We start from the raw sequence: 20,922 nt of genomic DNA, 5'->3' as shown, positions 1-20,922 counted from the left end.
AATTGAATTTAGAAAAGCTCCAAACTTCCTATTAAAATTAAGATGTTTTTTTTTTTTTTATTTGTTTGCAAATTAAATCAAATGTTTTATCATTTGTGTATGTGTTTGATGGAATGATCATTTCTGTATTTTTTATCATTGTTTTGTGTTTGAAATCATCAACAATATTTAGGCCAGGATCCCCTTCTTCCAGTAATGACTCAGCAGAGGGTTCCCGGATTCCACTAACAATTCAGTGGGGGTCCCTGGGTTCCAGTATGTTAAAGTGGGGTTACACAGAAGTCAAAAGGTTGGGAACCACTGCTCCAGCACACACAGTTACAAAAACCAAGCATTGGCAAAGCCAATAGGTCTCGACTTTCAATGTGCTAGCCGACCTTTGCCATTTTTTTTTACATTGAATTGAACATCTCAAGATTGCAGACACCAACTGCAAAATAAAAAACGAAACGCAATGGGCAGAATTGAGAGAGCAACACCAGTGTGGGTGCAGCAGGTCTTTACCACTAAGCCACGGGAGTAAAGAGCGGGTGGGTAAAAGAAGCTAGAGTAGCTGATGGGGAGGGGGTTGAAAATTAAATAAAACAGGCATTGGCAAAGCCAGTAGTTCTCGTCTATGCGAGAGCTATTGGCTTTGCCAATGTGTTTAGACATGTTGTACACCAGTGTGGCTGCTCCTCAGCATGGGTAAATACCAGCATGCCGTAGAGGAGAGTGGTGTGGAGTAGTGTCATAGAGCGGAATGGCATAGAGTGGAGTGTTGTGGAGTATCATGGAGTGGCGCAGAGTGGAGTATAGTTGAGTAGAGTGTTGTAGAGTGCAGTGACAGAGTGCAGTAAAGTGACATTGAGTGGCAGAGAAGATTGTCGTAGAGTGGAGTAGCATAGAGTGGAATAGAGTGACATAGAATGGAGTGGCATAGAGTGTTGTGGAGTGGCATAGAGTGTCGTGAAGTAGCATGTCGTGAGTGGCGTAGAGTGTCGTAGTGTGGCATAGAGTGAAGTGTAATGGAGGGAGTAGAGTGAAAGGTCAGAGTGGAAGGGCATAGATGGAGGGGCGTAGAGTGGAGTAGACTGTTGTACTGTAGAGCAGTGTGGAGTAGAGTGCCATGAAGTAAGGTGTCGTAGAGTGGAGTGGCATAGAGTGTCAGAGTGGAGTGGCATAGAATGGAGTACAGTGGTGTGGTGTTGAGTGAAGTAACGTAGAGTGGTGTAGAGGGAGTTGTGTACTCTGGAGTAGAGTATCATGCTGAACGGTGGAGTAGGTTGTTGTCGAGTGGAGTGGCATAGAGGTGAGTAGAATGTCATACAATTGAATGGCATAGAGTGTCGTGGAGTGCTATGGAAGGAGTAAAGTGTCGTAGAGTGGCATGGAGTAGTGCAAGGGCATTGAGTAGAGTGTCATGGAGTGGCATAGAGTGGAGTGGTGTAGAGTGGAGCTAATTGAGTGGAGGGACTTGTATAGAGTAGATTGTTTCAGAGTAAAGTGGCATAGGGAAGAGTAGATTGTAGTAGAGTGGAGTGGCATACAGTGGAGTAGGGTGTTGTAGGGTGGACTTGCATAGAGTGGAGTGTTGTAGAGTAGAATAGCGATGAGTAGAGAGGTGTGTCCTGGAGTGTGGTAGAGTTGAGTGTCATAGATTGGAATGTCATAGAGTGGAGTAAAGTGTTGTAGAGTGGAGTAGAGTGTTGTGTACTGGAGTGGAGTAGAGTACTGTAGAGTGGAGTGGCATGGAGTGTTATATTGGAATATCACAGAATACACACAGTCGTGTGTCATTGAATAGAGTGGAGTAAAGTGGCATGAAGGGAGTTGCATAGAGTTTTAGAGTGGCAGAGAGTGGAGTAAAGTGTTGTAGAATAGTGGGGCGAAGAGTGTAGTAGAGTATTACAGAGAAGAGTATAGTGGTGTGGCATAGGGTGGAGTGTTGTAGACTGGAGTAAAGTGGAGTGGTGTAGCATAAAGTAGAGTAAAGTGCACTGGCGGCTGCCACAAATCTCAAGTGGGGGGCAGGGAAGATCACAGGGACGAATACGGGAAGAACAATAAAATAAAAAATCATTTATAAACAAACATATCTCTCCGCCTCCCCGCTTCTCTTCTTCCCTCCAGATGATGTTGGTGTCCCTGCATTCCCTGAGACACCAGTACAGACTCTCCATGCAATTCTTGTGCTGCTCTCATGCTGTACCTAGCATGAGAACAGCACCAGGATTGGTCTGAGTGGCTGGTTCTGCCGCTCAGAGACTGCATGGGAGTCTGTGTAGTTTCTCCCACCCAACTGTGCAACACAGCCGGTTTGAAGAAACCTAAGCGTGCATATCTGCCTGGCCGGCTGGCCAAAGAAGCCGGATAAAAAGACGTGTTCACTTAGTACAGTCCACTCCTCCTCCATCCCCTTTCCCCCTCCATGGCCCACTCCGCCCCTCCCTTCACACACTAGCTGAGCCACCAGCTGAAAAATAAAATAACAGTAAATTATGGTTTTATTTTTCAGCTGCTGGCTCTTAGCCAGGGGGGCAACGCTCCTTCGCCATTGTGAAGGAGCCACCCCTGGTAAGGTGTTGGAGTGGATTGGCATGGCGTAGACTGAAGTCGCGTGGAGTGAAGTAGAGTTTCCTAGAGTGTTGTCTAGTAGAGTGTTGCGTCATACAGTGGAGTGGTGTAGAGTAGCGTAGAGTGGTGTGGCACAGAGTTGAGGGATGTAGAGCGGAGGGACATGTTGTTTAGTGGCATAGAGTGGAGTGGAACACAGTGGAGTGGCAGGTGGTAGAGTAGAGTGAAGTGGCGTTGAATGGAGTAGTGTGTCAGAGTGTCTTAGGGTGGAGGAGCATAGAGTGGAGAAGCGTACAGTGGAGTGTGTGTCTTCAAGTGGAGTGTCGTAGAGTGGAGAATAAAGCCAGCAAATAGAAAGCAAGTAAATATGGTTTGCAAAACACAGAGCAAATAGTAAGCAATGGGTGGAAGGCATTCCCAGGGAAGCTTTCAGAAGGTCCTCAAGAAGTCATTAGCAAACCAGACAGATGCGCTGTCTGGTAGGCTTCAAACCAAAAAGCAGAAAAAAAAGGGAGCAACTGGGGGTAGAAGAGCAACACGGAGGGCGTGTTTAGGAATGAGTGGGGAAGCAGCACACAATTGGGAAAACAAACACATGCACTCCTGTTGAGTGCTGATAGAAAAAAGTAGGTACTTGAATGTAAGCAGCGGTAGCTTACAAATAATCCAATCAAAAGTATATTAAAGAACCTAGTCTCAAGGGAGGTACAAACACAAGAAGAGGAAAAAAAGAAGCAAAGCAATTTAATAAGAGGCAAGCAAAGGAGACTTACAAGCAAGCCACCTAATGATTAAAAATAGGCTTACCAAAAGCACATTGTTTGTATTATTACTGTCCATAATAGATCTTCAACTACTAAAGGACAAGTGTGGAATTTAAGAGCATGGACATAAATTCATGTATTTGCCCACAGACGATGCTGCACACATGGTTATAAACTGTTGTGATTGCCAATAGGTCATCATTAATACTGTCAAGTGGCCACATTACTACAGTGAAGTGATGTGTCTGTGCATCCATAGGCTGAGTGTGCATGCTTTAGAATGCCAACTGTGGATGCTGTGAGAAGTGATGATGTGTGTGGTAAAGTTTTTTATAAATGCACAATATTGGTTGTCAAAATGTTTTGAATACTACTTATTTTTCTAGAGAATATAGTTGAGAAAGATGAATTAATAATGTTTCACTTGGAAGGACTTTGTTTGAAGGATTATAAGTATGTGTATTAATGTAGTTTAGTTATGTAATTGTTAATGTAGTTTAGTAGAGACATCATTTTGTCAAAATGGATGCTGTTTCTGCTGTTTTGTTTATTTTGCTCATTACCCCTCCCAATCAATCCCACCCAGCGTGCCTTCTCTTCTCATAGTTTACATGGTGCCCATGGCACTGACGCAAACGGTTACTTTCCTTACAGAGCATGTATTCTGACTGAAACTTTCTTCATGTTGCCAAAGTATCATTCTGATGATCAGTTCAGCTGGATGTTCTGATGCAGGCTTGCTAGCACACTAATGTATGAGTCTTTGTCTGAAAATCTTTCATATTGATTGTGTTGTACATTTCCAGGCTATGTTTGTGATGTGGAAGCTAACGGAAGATTTCCTCTGCTTTAGAAATCGATTAGTGATATAATATTTTTGTGACAATCTCAATTCTGATTTGCCTAATATGTGTTATCACTAGTCATGCCATGCTAAATTTGCAGTTTTGGGTTATTATCCATGCATGCATTGTTTATAAAAACCCTTAGTTTTGGGAGTGAGTCATGAGACTTTTCCTTTTCCTCTAGAGATGCTGTCTAATTCCTTGTAAATCAGGCGGAGCTTAGAGATTTTGGGGGTCATTCTGACCCCGGCGGTCCGGGGTCGGCGGTAGCACCGCCAACAGGCTGGCGGTGCTCCGCCGGGCATTCTGACCGCGGCGGTACAGCCGCGGCCAGAAGCGGAAAGTCGGCGGTGTACCGCCGACTTTCCGCTGCCCATGGGAATCCGCCATGGCGGCGCAGCTTGCTGCGCCGCCATGGGGATTCCGACCCCCTCACCGCCATCCTGTTCCTGGCGGTTCCGCCCGCCAGGAACAGGATGGCGGTGAGGGGTGTCTTGGGGCCCCTGGGGGCCCCTGCAGTGCCCATGCCAATGGCATGGGCACTGCAGGGGCCCCCGTAAGAGGGCCCCACCATGAATTTCAGTGTCTGCTCAGCAGACACTGAAATTCGCGACGGGTGCTACTGCACCCGTCGCACATCCTCCACTCCGCCGGTTCCATTCGGAGCTGGCATCCTCATGGAGGGGTGTTTCCCACTGGGCTGGCGGGCGGCCTTTTGGCGGTCGCCCGCCAGCCCAGTGGGAAACCCAGAATACCCGCGGCGGTCTTTTGACCGCGCAGCGGTATTCTGGCGGTTCCCTCCAGGCGGGCGGCTCCCGCCGCCCGCCGGGGTCAGAATGACCCCCTTTGTGTTTTCCCTTTAGGACTCTGACCGATTATCAAGAGACTTCATATTTTCTTTTGAAATTCTGACTTTATGACTTTTGCTGCTTATTTTGGACTTCTGTTAAATTGTGGTTTCTAATTATGTGTTCTGTATCTCAGCCTACATGGCACTGCATTCTTATATTTCTGTATTGTCTATTTTGAGATTTTGTAGTAATCGTCAAATCTTTCCTCGAACTAGAACTCAGTTATTGAGTGGACCCAGCCATTTATTATTTACTCTGCTAGTTTTTGGGCCCGAGGTTAAAAAGGGTGGTGTCTCTTATAGCTAGATCAAGGGTGCAGGAGCCGAGCCACTGAAGGTAAATTTTAGAGGTGATCTAAATATTGAGGTTCGGGTAAATATTGGAGTTCATCTCTGACACATGTAATGCTGGTGTCTGTATGAGGCCTGGAAGTCGAATAAAGTTGGAGGAAGAATGTAGCCCTAACAGAACCTACCTGCTGCGGCTCTAACCTAAGGGCCTAATATGTAATAAAAAACTTACCTCCTACCTGAATGGCTCCCGACTCTCAGTATGATGACCCTGCTCTCCATCTACAACATTTTGGCCATGAATTGTGTTGCACTGTACTAGTATGTACCTTTATGGAATGCTGTGACATCAGGTCTTTCTTGGTTTACAGCTGAGCTTGAATCAATTGGAGCTCTGCTGGCTGGAAGGTTCTTCATCTTTGTGGTCTGCTTACAATAAAAGCCTTCAACCTATATTGGAGTGGCATCGTCTGTGCAACAAGTTGGAGAGGAGTGCCACAAGCAGGTGCTAGACCACAGTATGGTGAAGTTATGAACCTTGTATACAACATGTAAACGACATGGAAAGATCCAATGATCCAGCATCTTCGTCCATGTGTATAAGTCTCAACAAAGGCCACAGAAAAGAAAATTGGTAACCTGCTTGAAATGCGTTTGATCAGCTATGCCCCACTGAATGGTGTACTTTATATGAGTACTAAGATTTCAAGCCAGGCTTGAGCAGCCGGCTGCATTTTCAATGCTCATCAGCTCTCATGTGAGTGCTCTGTCAGCACAAGTCCCCACCAGCCCATGTTGGAGCATCCAAGTTTCTTAAGAGTGTTTCAATAAAGCTGCACATCCACTGCTGGGTGGAGCCCACATCTGACATCAGTGGCCTCTTAAATGACTACTCACTATTTTGCTCAGATACCCCTGATACCCACAGTGTTGGACTGGCTCTTTTGTGATGCTTCAGTTACTTCTGCCAGGACCTGATATGTACCCACAACTTCTGTGTTCCCAATCTAAGGTGTCAATTGTCTGTAAAGTGCCTTTTAGTGGATGTGTTTGCCTGCAAAAGGGGGTTTTGGGTTGTAAAATAGAAGGAGCCCTGCCCCTCAGGGGTCTTCGGGCAAGTGGTGCAGGCTGTTTGCTGGACAGGGGTTGGTTAGATGAGGAAAGGGGTGGTATTAGAAGCGTGAAAGGTCCTAGTCAGTTAGGGGAAGGTCCTTTTGAGTGTGAGTACATGCAGCCACTAGGAGCTAAGGAGGAAGTAGAGTGGTTTTCATGTAGGCAGGCTTAGGCCTTAGGGGTGTGTGAATTAGTTTGCCCTTTGTTTGATTGTCATTAGAGCAATGTCCACTGATAAGGTGCTTGATGTGCTGAGGGCTTTGCAGGAGGAAGGGAGGGCTGATTTGATCAAGCCAGGGGTTGATCAATGATACCCCATGCTATGCATCCAGCAAGTCACACAGCTGGGGGAGTGTTCATAGGGTGGCATCCACTGTATTGGCAGGCTCACCCCCTTCAGCAAATGTGAGCAAAGGAACTGTGGTCAAAATGGAGCTCTCTCCAGGAGCTGCTCAAGTGGGAGGAGTGCAAGGTTGCCAAGGAAATCCCACTTGGACGAAGAGGCCCTGGAGATCTGGGGCACAGTCAGCGGAGTATAAGGAGCCCCTAAATGAGGTAAGCGTAGTTGCCAGGTCGGCCACTGTTGCTGTTAGGGGTGAACTGTGATCCTGCTGTGGCAGAGCTGAGTCACCTGGAGACCACACGGTAGGAGCCACTTGGGATGCAACCATGTGTGAGTTGATGCGTGACCACTTACCCACCAGTATAGAAATAGAGGCATGACTGCAGAGTCCTGTCTTCAATATGGAGGATGTTTGGTCATACAGCGCACAGAGGTGATGGAGGGTTACGGCCCCAAAGAGGATAAGAAAAAAAGACCACAGGGTTTCGGCATATTAGGGGGGAAATATGTGGGAGCAGGTGTCTGGGATGGAGGGGATGGAATGGACCATGAAAGAAGACAGGGGAGCAGGGGGAAGTATGGGGGCACTGGCAAAGCCCGCAGGGATTACACCAAGAGGCTGCATTTTTGTGAGAATGGAAGGATGACAAGTGCTCTGGAAACAGCTGGCCAAGCCAGGGGAACATGGGTCTGGGTACTAGAGGATGAAAACGACAGCAGTGGGCCAGTTAAAATGAGTAGGGCATTAGGTGGCACAGAGGTTGAAATAGGGGATACAGACTGTCAGCAAAGTAGCGCAAAGGAGTAGGAGAAGTTTAGCGCAGCTTCTCCACCCCAGTGAGTAGAAAAGTCATGGCCTAGGGTGGCCAGCTGGACACCATCGTTGAACATTTGCTGATAGGTGCATGGTGGGCTTTGGACAGCCCCAGTGCAAAAACGGTCACTTCTTGAAGAGTTGGATACTTGGGGTCATGAGGGGTTGGATGCTGGAGAGTGACCAAGCACACATGCAGATCCAGAAAGGAGGCATTAATTGGATGTCACAGCATTGTGCTATAACGAGGAGGAGCATGAAGAGTTGGAGAAGGGCAAAATTGTTGACGGACAAAAGGACGATGGACAGTGGACAGAAGTGGCATGGTGGGCGGATGATTAGGCATGAGTCAAGGGGAGGCTGGCACTAACAGGAGGAAGCTTGGTGGTTTTCAAGACAGAATAGTACAGAAGACAGTGCCAACGGAAGGAAGCAACGCCCTGGCTTCAGAGACGGCTTCCGAGCTGATCCAATGCTACGGCCAGGTAAGAAGGGTATGGTGGAAGTGAACAGAACAGTTCGTTCTGTGGGCCTTGGGGTTAATAGTGATGGATTGGCACACTTTTAGAACGGCAAATATGTGGGGGACCAAGAAGCAGGGCAGAGGACACACAGGAAACAAAAGTGATTATGGCTGATTCATTGGGAGGGAAGAAAGCAACAGAAGGGAGCAGTGGGCAGGAGAATGAGGTAGGTACATCGGAGAGTAAAGAGAGTAAAGACAAAAAGTTGCACTACATGGGTATTACAAAGCTATTAGGAGAACCTTTGGTGACAGTGACGAAGGAAAGGATCTGGAAAGGGGAGAACACAGAGGTTTTTAAGCTCTTGCATAGAGTGGTCCAGGCAATAGAGGAGTCAAAGGAAGAAGAGTATAAGCTAGCAAGGAGGCCCAGAGTGCAAGTGACAACAGAAAAGTGGACGGCAGCCTTTCTTATTTACACATGTGTGTAGTTAGAAAAATATCTGAAAAGGTGTATTTCATTTATTAAATATATGGGCATGATAAGAAAGGGACAAATCACATTTGAGCGCATAGCACGGGTACACTATGATAAGGAGTTCAGGGCCAGACTATCTGCAGCTGCGGAGAGAAATGGGGAGAGTTAGAATTTGTGATTTATGGCTGCATACTATGGTGCCCAGTAAGCTGGCACCCAGAATCTAAACAGCTAGGGGACTACCACTGATTTATCAGCCCTTTCAAGGACATCCCACCCAACGTATGTGGGTAGTACAAACAGAGCAACAGGAGCATGTGGGGGAGAAGGTGTTTGTAGCAATTAGAACAAAGAGTACTATATAAGGGAGTACTGTCACTTCTGACTTGAGTGTTCTAGGTGCAGTGGCAGACATCCAGTTGCATACTGTGGAGTGCTGGCAGGTCAGGGGAGGGGAAGGTCCCGTTCCCCCATTAAAAAGGGGTGTCAGGGGGAGCTGGAAGGCCCGCTTGTGCCGTAAGGACAGGCATATGCCAATTATACTGGAGAAGCTGTGGGTTTGGCTGCATGAGTATTACAAGACTGGAGAAGCAGAGTTATTGTGGTTTTATTTTGGCTTTAAATAGTGCTACAGTGATCCTAAAGAAGCTAGGTGGGCAGATAATTTGCATTTGGTGTGATCTAAACTGATGAAAGAGGTTACGGAATGGAGACTGGAGACCATTTCCAGGGTGGCCTTTGCAGAACTTGATCATATCCCCGATAGGAGTGACTCAAAGACAGAACTAGGTGAATAAAGGTTGATTCAACATTTATCATGCCCAGAGGATGACTCAGTGAATGATCACATGGCTCAGAAACTGACCAAGGTGTGCTGTGCAGTTTTTGGTTTAGCCTTTGCAATGGTTACCAGAATAGGAGTTTATATGGCACAATCTGAAATAAAATCTGATTTCAAGTTACTACTGGTGCATCCGGAGGATTTTCAGTTATTTGGTATTCAAATTCACGATCAGTTTTTCGTAAACAAGGTCCTGTCCATGGGCTGTTGAATTTTTTTAGCTCTTTTTTAAAAACACACTGGAACATTCTATATACAGGTCAAAGAACTATTACTAATTAGGTGGGTGATTTCCTGTTGTTGGGGACCCAGAATGCTGAAGTGTGTTACAAAATGATTTTTGTCTCTCAAAGGGTCGTCGTTGACATTGAGGTTCCCTTAGCTCCAGAAAAGACAGTTGGCCACAGACAGTGTTGTCTTACTTGGGAATTGAGAAAGATGCAGAGGCCTTGGAGGCTAAGCTGCCAGAAGAAAAAAGGAGAGTGCTGAATCACCTTTTGGACGATCTGCTAGTGAGAAAAAAGAAGGCAGACATACTTTTTGTAGGCACTTAGGTTTGGCATTGGAGTCCAGTTGTCACGTGGAGTCCTGGCCAACTTATGAGTCTGGAAGGTTTTCTTGGGCAGGTTGAATGGCATACCATTTTCTGGCACTGAGGAAGTGAAGGAATGGTTGATTCATATTTCCTCAGCTGCAGCCGGGAGTGGAGGTTTTGACATGTATTGTCACGAGAAATAGTGTGCAGAGGAATGTCCAGATCAGTGGAAGTAAGGTGGACAAAACGTTACATTTTTTGAGTTTTTCCCCTTTAGATGTAGTGGTGGCATTCTAACAAAGAGTCGCCTTGCGGGACCCATCGGCTATTGCAGTTGCGGCTCAACTCGGAGTGCAGCCCAATGATGAAGCAGGCTACCATTTGATGAGTGAGAGCATGTGTGCCTCAACTAAGCTGCCTCTAATGACCGCATAGGAGACATTGTTATCTTACAAAGGACTTACTTTAGATGAGTTGAGTTTTTTATTACTTCGCAACTGCACACAATTATGGACATGACTGACCGTGAAATAGCACTGGTTTCCATACCAGGAAAATTGTCTGGGGTAGCTTTTTATGGGAAGATGTTTTGGGAGTTCGATCCTTTGGCGAGTGAATTGGGGTAAAGAATTCTTGAAAGATGGGCTTCAGAACGGAGCTTTGGCCAAAGGGACAGAGACTATGAAGACCAATTGCCCTGAGTCCTTTGAAAATTATTTTGCTGATGCTGGAAAAAGTTTGTAACAATATAGATGAGGCAGCGTTGTTCTCAGGGACAATGGTGTGGTTGCTATTTGGGGCTTTTGAGATTTCCGGGATATTGGGACGATGGATGCACGGGGTCTTCAAGCAAAGGATGCAGAGGAATGTCTAGACAGTCTAGAAGTGATCATCAGGAACAGCAAGACAAATCAGAAGGCGCTGGGAAGAAGGGTCACATTATGAAAATACACAGTGGCTGAGGTATGCCCAGTACAAGCTTGGGGGGGCATCAAAAAGGGGGTTGAGTGGTGAGAGCCACATATTTCATTACAAGAATGGGTCCAGGATAAACAGCGGGCAGGTGTTTGAAATTTTGACGAAGGCATTGGGCCTGTTGTGAAGCGGCTTTGGGACAGATTCTTTCAGAACAGAGATGGCTACAAAGGCAGAGATGTGGGGTTATGGGAGGCAGATGATTTAGAGCCTGCAGGGTGGAAGACAAAGTGCTTTAAGGGATATGTTTGCCCTGAGTGGGTGCGGTGCTGACATGTTAATATTGGTAAAGTTTTCCTTGTCTCTGTCTTGATTGTTCTAGGCTGTGTTGCTGGGCCTATTAGAGAATATTTATCATTCTGGATAAGTGGTCACTCTTACCTAAAATGGCAGTTCGGCAAGCTGCATGGTAAAACTACAGCAGGCAGATGGGATTCGGTAACATGAAGGTACAACTACAATGGTTTGAAAAGTGTTTCATGTCCTGGAAAGACTTGTTGCCTGCATTAAGTAAATTGCAAAAATGCTGGGGTTGCCCTGATGTATTGATTATCCACTTATGGAATAGCGACCTGGTAAAAGTAAAATGCCTCTTGAAGGAGATAAGGAAGGACCTTAAGGATGTGAGTAGGTCCTGTGCTGGGACGGATATAATGTGGCAGAATAAATGCCTAGAAGGTGTTGCGAGGTGCACACAAGCAGAGCGCGACCCATAAGGTGCGCAGGAAGATTCATAGATTTAAGAAATTTCTGCCGAGAACAGTGTGGAAAGAATTGTTCATGAGGATACCAGATATAAGATCAAGCAGTTCTTTAGGGATGATGGGGTACATTTTTCAAAGGGGCAATGGAGCTGCATTTACTTCATTTGCGAGAGGGGGTCAAGAGGCTGATTGGGAAGAAATTTCAAGTTGATGGTTAATATTCTGTTGACTATGGGTGTTGGTGGGAATTCAGAAAAAATCCTAGATAGGATTTTCCTGGTGTCAGGTTGTACAGGGTTGATTTCCCTGAGGTATGGGCAGATCAGCTTAGAGGGAGATGTGGTTGTTAAATGTACAGTGGTTTTCAGGTAAAGAGGTCATGTTCTTCAGAAGAGTTTGGGGACGTCAAAGAGAAAGTAGTCCATCAGAAGGCAGTCCTGTGAACAGGAGGGGACATTTTAGGGCAGTGGGGAGCAGTGGGGGACATTCAGTAATTTAATTTTTCTAGTGAGGTTTTAAGTTTAGTTTGTATGGCCTTTGCCAAGGTTGTAATAATGTGATGCACACCTGTCTCATTAAAGCGGCCTTTTCACACGCTTATGGTGTCAGTAGTCATTAGAATAAGTCTTCATGCCAAATGAGGCTCTGGGTGTGGGGGCAAGGTAGAAAGTGCCTCATCTCCCACGGGTCTTTGGGAGAGTGGTGCAGATCTGCTGAGCAGGGGTTAGTTAAGTGAGATGAGAAATTAGGCAGGTTAGAAGCTTCAAAGGTCCTAGACAGCTGGGGGAAGTCCACTTTAGGGTCAGTATACGTGCCACAGGGAGCTACATAGGAGGTAGGACAGTTTTCAGGCATCCCACCCACTCTCCATACAAGAAGTGATTTTGGTTTTTAGGTAAGGTGGAGAGGGTGCCGTGATAATAGTACAGGTGTGTTATTATACTTTTTTCACTGCAGGAAAGCTCGGACTTGGCAGCAACTAATGAAGAGTGACAAAGACAACCTTGGTTGACACCCGGAACAGCCCTTTACTGCAAAGTGAGGTACTGATCGTTTGTGTAGAAGATGTTTATGGGTTTATATTTTGTGCATCATTAACAACATGCAGAAAGTATTTTCTCACTCCACTCCACATGTACTTACTGATATCGCACTATTGCTTTTGAAACATATTTTTTATGATGAGTAGAAATGCGGTGTTCTGGTATGTGTTAACTAGTCTCAATTTAGTTACAAAAGCAATCTTTTGCAAGATGGAAGTCTACCTTGTCACTCATGCTCCCCTCCCCCCGCCCATGTCTCCCCTTGCAAATGACGCAGCTCACAATCAAGTTGTGATGTTCTGGTTTATTTCCACTTTCATTGTTTACTTTGTTCTCGAATAACTGTTCCCTGGCTTAGTCATTAACTAGGTCATTACTTCCAAAGAACATCTGCTATTTCACTGTGCCCTATTCATTCATATAACACATTACTGCTAAAGTAATAGTTTGTCCTAGTATCAGAGGACAACATTACCGTAGGTGGAGTTGAATAATTATCCATGTGGTGAGATAGTGTCTAGGTGTTCAGGCAAAATTAAGTTTATTTTTCATGTGTTCCTATTTGTAAGACAAAATTATGCATTTCCTTACACCACAGTGATTCTGTAGTTTTTGTTATTTTCTATTGGGAAATGATGTATAAAAATTCTTTATTTTTGGGGTGCGCCAGGAGACTTTCCTGTTCTACTGGGGATGCTGTCCGGTATTCCTTTGATTTTGCTGCCCACGTGGGACTGTGGGACTTAGAATAATTTCTGATCTATACATTCCTCTGTAATATCCTTCTGTTGGAAATGGCCCTCTCTACAGGGTCACCCACAAACATTTTGCTGGATTTCTGCTTGTTGGCCTTAGGACTCTGCACACTTTACCAGTGCTAAAACACTTGTGCTTTCTCCCTAAAACAAGGTTTGAATGGCATATACCTAATTAGCATGTTTAATTTACATGTAAGTACCCTGTAGAGTTGCATACCATATATCCAGGGCCTGTAAATTAAATACTACCAGTAGGCCTGCAGCACTTATTGTGCCACCCACTTAAGTAGCACCTTAAAACATGCCACAGGCCTGCATTTCAGCCAGAAGGCAGTTTCCCACTGCCATGTCGAGGTGTCATTTAAATCCCCCTGCCAAGCCTTAAAGTCCCCTTTTATTACATATAAGTCACCCCTAAGGTAAGCCCTATGTAGCCCATAGGGCAGGGTGCTGTGTAATTAAAAGGTAGGACACATATTTTTAGTTTTACATGTCGGAGGGGTAGGATAGGATACCATTGGGGATTCCTTATTATTATAGTATATATATATATATACATATATATATATTCCTTATTAAGCTGTAATTCCTAAACCAGAGGTGGTTGAGGTGTCATGTTTGGTATCTTTGAACTTCTAATGATAAACCCCCTTGAATGGTAAAGTCTGACTTATCATTACAAGTTTGAAAATGCTGCTTCTAGAAAGTTGCCAAGTTTCTGCCCTTAGCCCTCTGTGCCTGTGGCCTGCCTAAAGCCACATGACTGGGTGTAACTGACAGTTGATACTTTGTGAGTTCACCGCAGGCAGTCACACAATAGTGGGATTAGCAGAGCCTGAATGGGCCATTAACTGACTTGAAGGGGGCGGTGCTAAGCACAGCCTCACTTACACCTGAATAGGGTGAGCTCTACTGCCACACAAAAGGCTTAATGCCCCTATCTTGTCAGTGCAGCCAGCTAGGAGCCAGGACAAGGGAGGCAGGAAACTTCTGGAATTTCAGAGAACCCTTCTGGAAACTTCTCTCAGCTTCTAGGAGCAGGGCACCAAGGTATAACATTAGGGCTCTTAGACGTACTCTTCAGTTCACTACTTGACCTGCAGAAGGAATCTCAGAGGACGGCACGACGGCCTGCTTCTGTGACCTATACCAGACTGCTGCTGTACCTGGAAGGAATACTTTGCTGCCTGGAGCCTGGCTTGAACCTTCAGAGGCCAGCCCTGCTGAGGAGCCCTGCATCTTCACCTGCAACCAGGACTTCAGAAGCGACTCCAAGGGCTAGTTTAGATGACTTCCTGTTCACAGCTACAGGGACATTACAGGCTCCCACCACCTTGAACCCACACATGGACCCAGCCTGAGTGAGTCTTGAATCCCCAAGAGGTCTCTGTCCACGCCTGGGCCCTTTGTTGTGGTGCTAAAGGTGCCCAGGTGGCCATTTTCCAAAACTGAGGACTTGCTATTTTTAACCTTAAACTTTAACAATTCATAACTCTAGTTGTACTAATTGGATTTTGATGGTTATGATGTTAAATCATTTAATAACATGCCCTCTATAATTCTAAATTGGTTTTGTTGTTTTCACTGTATTGCTGTTTGTGTGCTGCAAAAAGAATTAACACATTGCCTCTAATTTTAGCCTGACTGCTTTTTCTGCCAAGCTAGTTAGGGCTAGGCACAGGTTAAATTAGTGACTTTTTGTGGTTCACCCTGCAAGGAATCGTGGCTGTTGCTTGACCAGGTCTCACACCCCAGTCAACCACCAACCCAATTTCTTACACCTTCCATAAATGGCTTTCATGGCATTGACACACTGCTTAACTTTTGTATTTTGTAATGAAACTCCACTTTTTGTATTGATCTATAACTCAGTTATTGAGTGGGCCCATTTACTGAATTTTTCTGATTTTTGAATTAATGAGGATTGAATGTTGGTATTCTTAGTGAAGTAAAATTTTAGGGTGTCTAAAATTTTGGCGTACCCCATGCCGACACTTGACACACTCGCTGATTGAAAGGAGGTACAGGTGGTGCATCAAACATATCTAATGCCTAGGCAGCTCTCCCCAGGGGACGCCTTGGTGCTATGTTATTGGGTTAGTGTCTGAAGATGCACTGGAGTAGTAGGCTCCACTACCAGGGAATTTGCCCTCATCCCTTCTACTGGCCTCAAAATATTGATATGGAGTAGAAATATATTCTCTTTCTGAATGCAGTTAATGTTAATTGGACAGACGGTCATTGCTGATCTGCCCTGGGGCGTTGAAATTGGGGAATGTTTTTGTTTCTATACTCAGCCTACCAAATCTGCTGTAATCCTTTCTCTTAGAGTGCTTATGAGGCTGCACTACTCTACCTCACAACAGAATGCATTGGCTGACTCGGACTCACTAAGTAAATACACAATCATTAGGTGGAATATGAGGGGTATGTGAATCCTAGGGAAAAGGTATAAAGTGTTGAAGAACTTAAGGCAGAGGGGTAGATAATGGCTTCCTGCAGGAGACACATTTAGCGATCCAGGAGGTAACTAAACTGCTACAAAGATGGAAGGATTGGTATATGCACCATATACCGGGTTGTGTTAATTCTGGGTTAAACCAGGAATCCAGTTTGAGGCTCGTACCACCTTCATTAGCAAGGAGGGCAAGTATATCCTGGTGCAGGGACAACTAGATGGTTTCCGTGTGACATTGGGTAGCGTTTATGCACCAAAGTATTGCTAGGTGCTTTTTCTTCAAAACACTTGGACCATCATTGCCACCAGATGTGCAGTCGCCTAAGCTGCTGAGGTGATGTAAACTGTGTCACGGATATGTACCTAAACAGGCCATCATCTCCACTCATAGACTCCTAAAGAGTTGAACTTGTGCAAGACATTAGACACTGGGCAACACAATGGAATTTACATGACACATGGTGTGCTAGGAATGCTGGGCATGGAGAGTATTCGTTTTACTCACTGGTCTATGATTTACATGTGAAGTTTGATAAATTTCTAGGCACACCCTCACTGGGGAAATCCACTATATCCATAATGCTGCACTCTCTCTGATCATAATCTGCTTCTCCGGCTTTTCCAATGGGCCGACCCCGCTTGGAAATTTCCAACCCCTTTGCCTCATGATACTGCATTGCCTGAAATACTTGCGGATGTCATTCATGAATATCTTCAACACAACCAATACTCCGCAGACCTCTTACAAACATGATGGGAGGCATTCAAGGTGCTGTTGTTGAGACAGTGCCTAAAGCAAATTGTAGGGGTTCGGAGATCTTTGCAAAGAGATGTAATCAGACTGAAGGTGGAGCTCCACGGACTTGAGAGGGATGTCCCTAATGACCCACTAATCATGACCCAACTTATGAGACAATGAGAACTATATGCTATAACACAAACGTGGCTGTAACGGTTACCCACAGGGAATACTTGAACACCTCACATGTGGGGGGGGAGGCTGGCAGACTATTGGAATGGCTAGTGCAGACTAAAGCCTGGGGCAAGCCCATCTTGCAAGTTAGAAACAGTTCCCAGACTATTTACGTAAACGGATAAACGTGATGTATTTACCCAATATTATAATGAGTTGTACTAGAGCTGGGCCTGTGTCTTGGCAGAGTCAACTGACACCTTCGTGGGGAGGATGAGATTGCTGTGGCTGTCAGTAGAGACAGGTAATGCACCTGAGGGGACCCATCGAGACCGAAATTAGGGGAGTACTAAAGGAACTGGTGAGGGGGAAGATGATGGGAACTGATGGTTTCCAGCAAGAATTCTACCAAGCATGTGCTCCATTGTTGGCACCATGCTTAGCGGCCTTGTATGCAAAGGCATTTGAAAGAAAGGGGCTTGCTACTTGAAACAAAAGAGGCCCTCTTGATCACAATTTCCATGCCCAATAAAAACTCCATGGATGTGACCTCTAATAGGCCACTGTCTATGCTAAATGTTGACTATAAGATCCTCAGCAAAGTTTTAGCCAGCAGGCTGTCGTTACTGGAACCGATACATGAGGATCAAACTGGATTCATACCTACCCATTACAACTTCTTAAACATCCGGATATGGCTTAGAGTGCTTGAAGAGACACCCATGGGACAACTACCAAATGCAGCAGTCTTGTCAGGAGACTTTCAAAGACCTTTGATTCTGTGCATTGGACTTTTGTTAAGGGAACCATGAAATGCATGAACGTGGGTACAGGCTAGGAAGAGTAAGTGATGCTTCCTTATTCCGAGATGTGTGCCCACGTGCATACTGGCCAGTCTATCTCTGATGTTTTTTAAGATCACAAAGGGCATGAGGCAGGGCTGCCATAATCCCCCTGTTATTCACCCTAACAATCAAACCGTTTGACAACCTGGTCCAGAGGGACATACTTCTGTATCTTAGTGATGTAGACACTAGAGTGGCTTGAGGAATAAGGGTGTTGGTTGAGTTTGGGGCAGCTAAATGTGTGTGCCAATTGGGATTAGATATGTACATTTACAATAAATCCAAATGTAGCCTTATCACCACAGGCAGTGACTGGGCGAGGTATCAAATGGGAAACCGTTATGCTGAAATACCTGGCCGTTAAGGCCTACACTGTAGACAAGGACACTGGAGACAGAATCCTGGTGAACACATTGAGGCCGCTGATGAATAATGATGCAGTCTGGCGCACTCTACACCTCCCTCTCATGGCCAGAGTGACACTAACTAAAATTGTAATGCTCCCCCAAGTTTTATATTTCTTCACAAATATGTCAGTTTGAATACCTCAATCCTGGTCTAGAGATATGAATATGCTCATGAGGGAACTGGTTTGGGATGGAGGAAGAGAGAGAATCTCATTCTGCCTCCCACAACTATCTTCTGGGAAGAGCAGGATGGGTGCCCCAGATTTTGAGCTCTTATTCACTGCGGCACAGCTGCAGTGGGTGGCAAGGTGGTTGGACAGCATGATACAGGAGGAGTTTGGATTTGTTAGGGAGTCTATGAATGAGGGAGCTTTCCTCACACACCGCCCAACGTAGCATTGCAGAACTCGAAGAGGGTAGTCAAGAAAACTTGGGCAAGACCACTATACACTCCTAGGCTGCCATTGGTGGGTTTCCCATCCCCCAGGGAATGTATTTTATGGGTTGGAGAATTGAACAGAAATAGGCCTACTCACAAATGGGGACTTTTACACTAATGGGGAGTTGCACAGCTTTGTAGATCTGACAGAGTAAGACGGCCTGCCAGAGTCACAGTTCCTGACTTATGGTGCAAGGGGGAGGGCATGTGAATTAACAGTGGGGGAGGACAGAAGCTGATCTCTTGTTTATACAAAACCATGCTCTCCATGATAATGGACTCTATGGACAAGACAAAAACAATATGGGAAGGAGCAATAGGTAGGGAGTTGACAGACAGGGAATGGACTGAAATCCTTCAATACCCTCATTAGGTGTCCGTCCAGGAACTCCACATTTAGGTACGCTCAAAACAACTATCTCCACACCTCATACCTGAGACCACATAAAATAAATATAATTGTGTGACCTTAAACAAAGCCTATCATACATTCTTGTTGGTTGATGCAGACTTCATACATATGCAAAAACTGGGGCGGCGTGGTGAGCAAAAAAACGATGGATTAAACCCAGATCTTTGTGACTGGGGGTGAATGTTTGATTTGTTCTGCATTCCATCCATCATCTGTTCTTTTTGCATTTGTCGCCCCAAGTGGGAAGGGTATGCCCAGACGTGGGTCACATGCTCACTGCACCACTGGATTCAAGCTAGCCTAGCTGATGAACGGTGATACCCTGAAACCAGTCCTAGGATGCTTGTTTCTGGTCCAGGGAGAACCTGGCTTGGCAGTTCGGGCTGGACTGTTCCCATGAGGCACAGGGTCAAGACTGCTTTGCATATGGCTGGGTCCAAACTGGGGTGGCATGGTGAGCAAAGAAACGATGGATTAAACACAGATCTTTGTGACTGGGGGTGAATGTTTGATTTGTTCTGCATTCCATCCATCATCTGTTCTTTTTGCATTTGTCGCCCCAAATGGGAAGAGTATGCCCTGACGTGGCTCCTGTGCTCACTGCACCACTGGATTCAAGCTAGCCTAGCTGATGAAGGATGATACCCTGAAACCGGTCCTAGGATGCTTGTTTCTGGTCCAGGGAGGACCTGGCTTGGCAGTTCGGGCTGGACTGTTCCCATGAGGCACAGGGTCAAGACTGATTTGCATACGGCTGGGTCCAAACTGGGGTGGCGTGGTGAGCAAAAAAACAATGGATTAAACCCAGATCTTTGTGACTGGTGGTGAATGTTTGATTTGTTCTGCATTCCGTCCATCATCTGTTCTTTTTGCATTTGTCGCCCCAAGTGGGAAGGGTATGCGCAGACGTGGGTCCCGTGCTCACTGCACCACTGGATTCAAGCTAGCCTAGCTGATGAAGGGTGATACCCTGAAACCAGTCCTAGGATGCCTGTTTCTGGTCCAGGGAGGACCTGGCTTGGCAGTTCGGGCTGGACTGTTCCCATGAGGCACAGGGTCAAGACTGATTTGCATATGGCTGGGTCCAAACTGGGGTGGCGTGGTGAGCAAAAAAACAATGGATTAAACCCAGATCTTTGTGAATGGGGGTGAATGTTTGATTTGTTCTGCATTCCGTCCATCATCTGTTCTTTTTTTACTTCATACATATGGCCTGGGCCTTCCTAATCATAACCAATTTCTGTCAACAGATGATAATGGATCTGAAACGATCTACACACCGAACACACCTCAAAGAGTAGGGGAACATGTATGCTAGGACTGTACCCAATACTGAAGAAACTGAAAATGTGCGCAAAACTTGTGGATCCTGAGCAAGGAATAGCCAAGGAAGCCATAGCAATGCACTGGAGGTTGTCAGAACCCCCCCCCATGCATAACAGGTGGAAGGCAAAATTTGAAAAATGGGCGATAACTGATTAAGCGGCGCTCATAGGGGCATACTTAGATTACCAATGGCTGATAAATGGGCTAAATTGTTGGCAGCATTTAATGATCAAGATGAAGTTGACCCTGGGGAACCTCTATCAACCTAGGACAAGAACGTAGGGATTAGATGTTGATACAAAATTGGAAGAGGTGCACCTACAATGCTATATTAATTTGCATTCAATTTGAAAGGTCAACATACACTGAGAGCAAGGTTTATTGATCAGTGGCTGGGTATCAGTGCACTCCACTTGGTATTTGGTTTAATAGTTATGGTGCTATAATGAATCTGCTACAATACAAGGATACAATCTAAAGACAGGACTTTGTAATGTCTATCAGAAACATGGCTTAACACCCTGCAGTTAATGATACCAGTAATGGCTGCTGAAATCTTTGTCATTGCTGATTGTCAAGAAAAGACATCTTTGAGAGATTGGAAACTCTGAAAAATGTGATTTAAAAAAAAGGGTATGTGTATCATAATGGTCTGAAGCAATGTGCACAGCTGGTGAGGCAGTAGCCGAGAAGGATATCAGTAGTAGGGAGAGAGGAAGTGCAGAGGTTGCAACAGGAGATTGAAAAAA

Source organism: Pleurodeles waltl, chromosome 7 (genome assembly GCF_031143425.1).
Source record: "Pleurodeles waltl isolate 20211129_DDA chromosome 7, aPleWal1.hap1.20221129, whole genome shotgun sequence".
Taxonomy (NCBI): Eukaryota; Metazoa; Chordata; class Amphibia; order Caudata; family Salamandridae; genus Pleurodeles; species Pleurodeles waltl.
The sequence above is the reverse complement of the archived record's forward strand: the minus strand, read 5'-3'. Positions refer to the sequence as shown.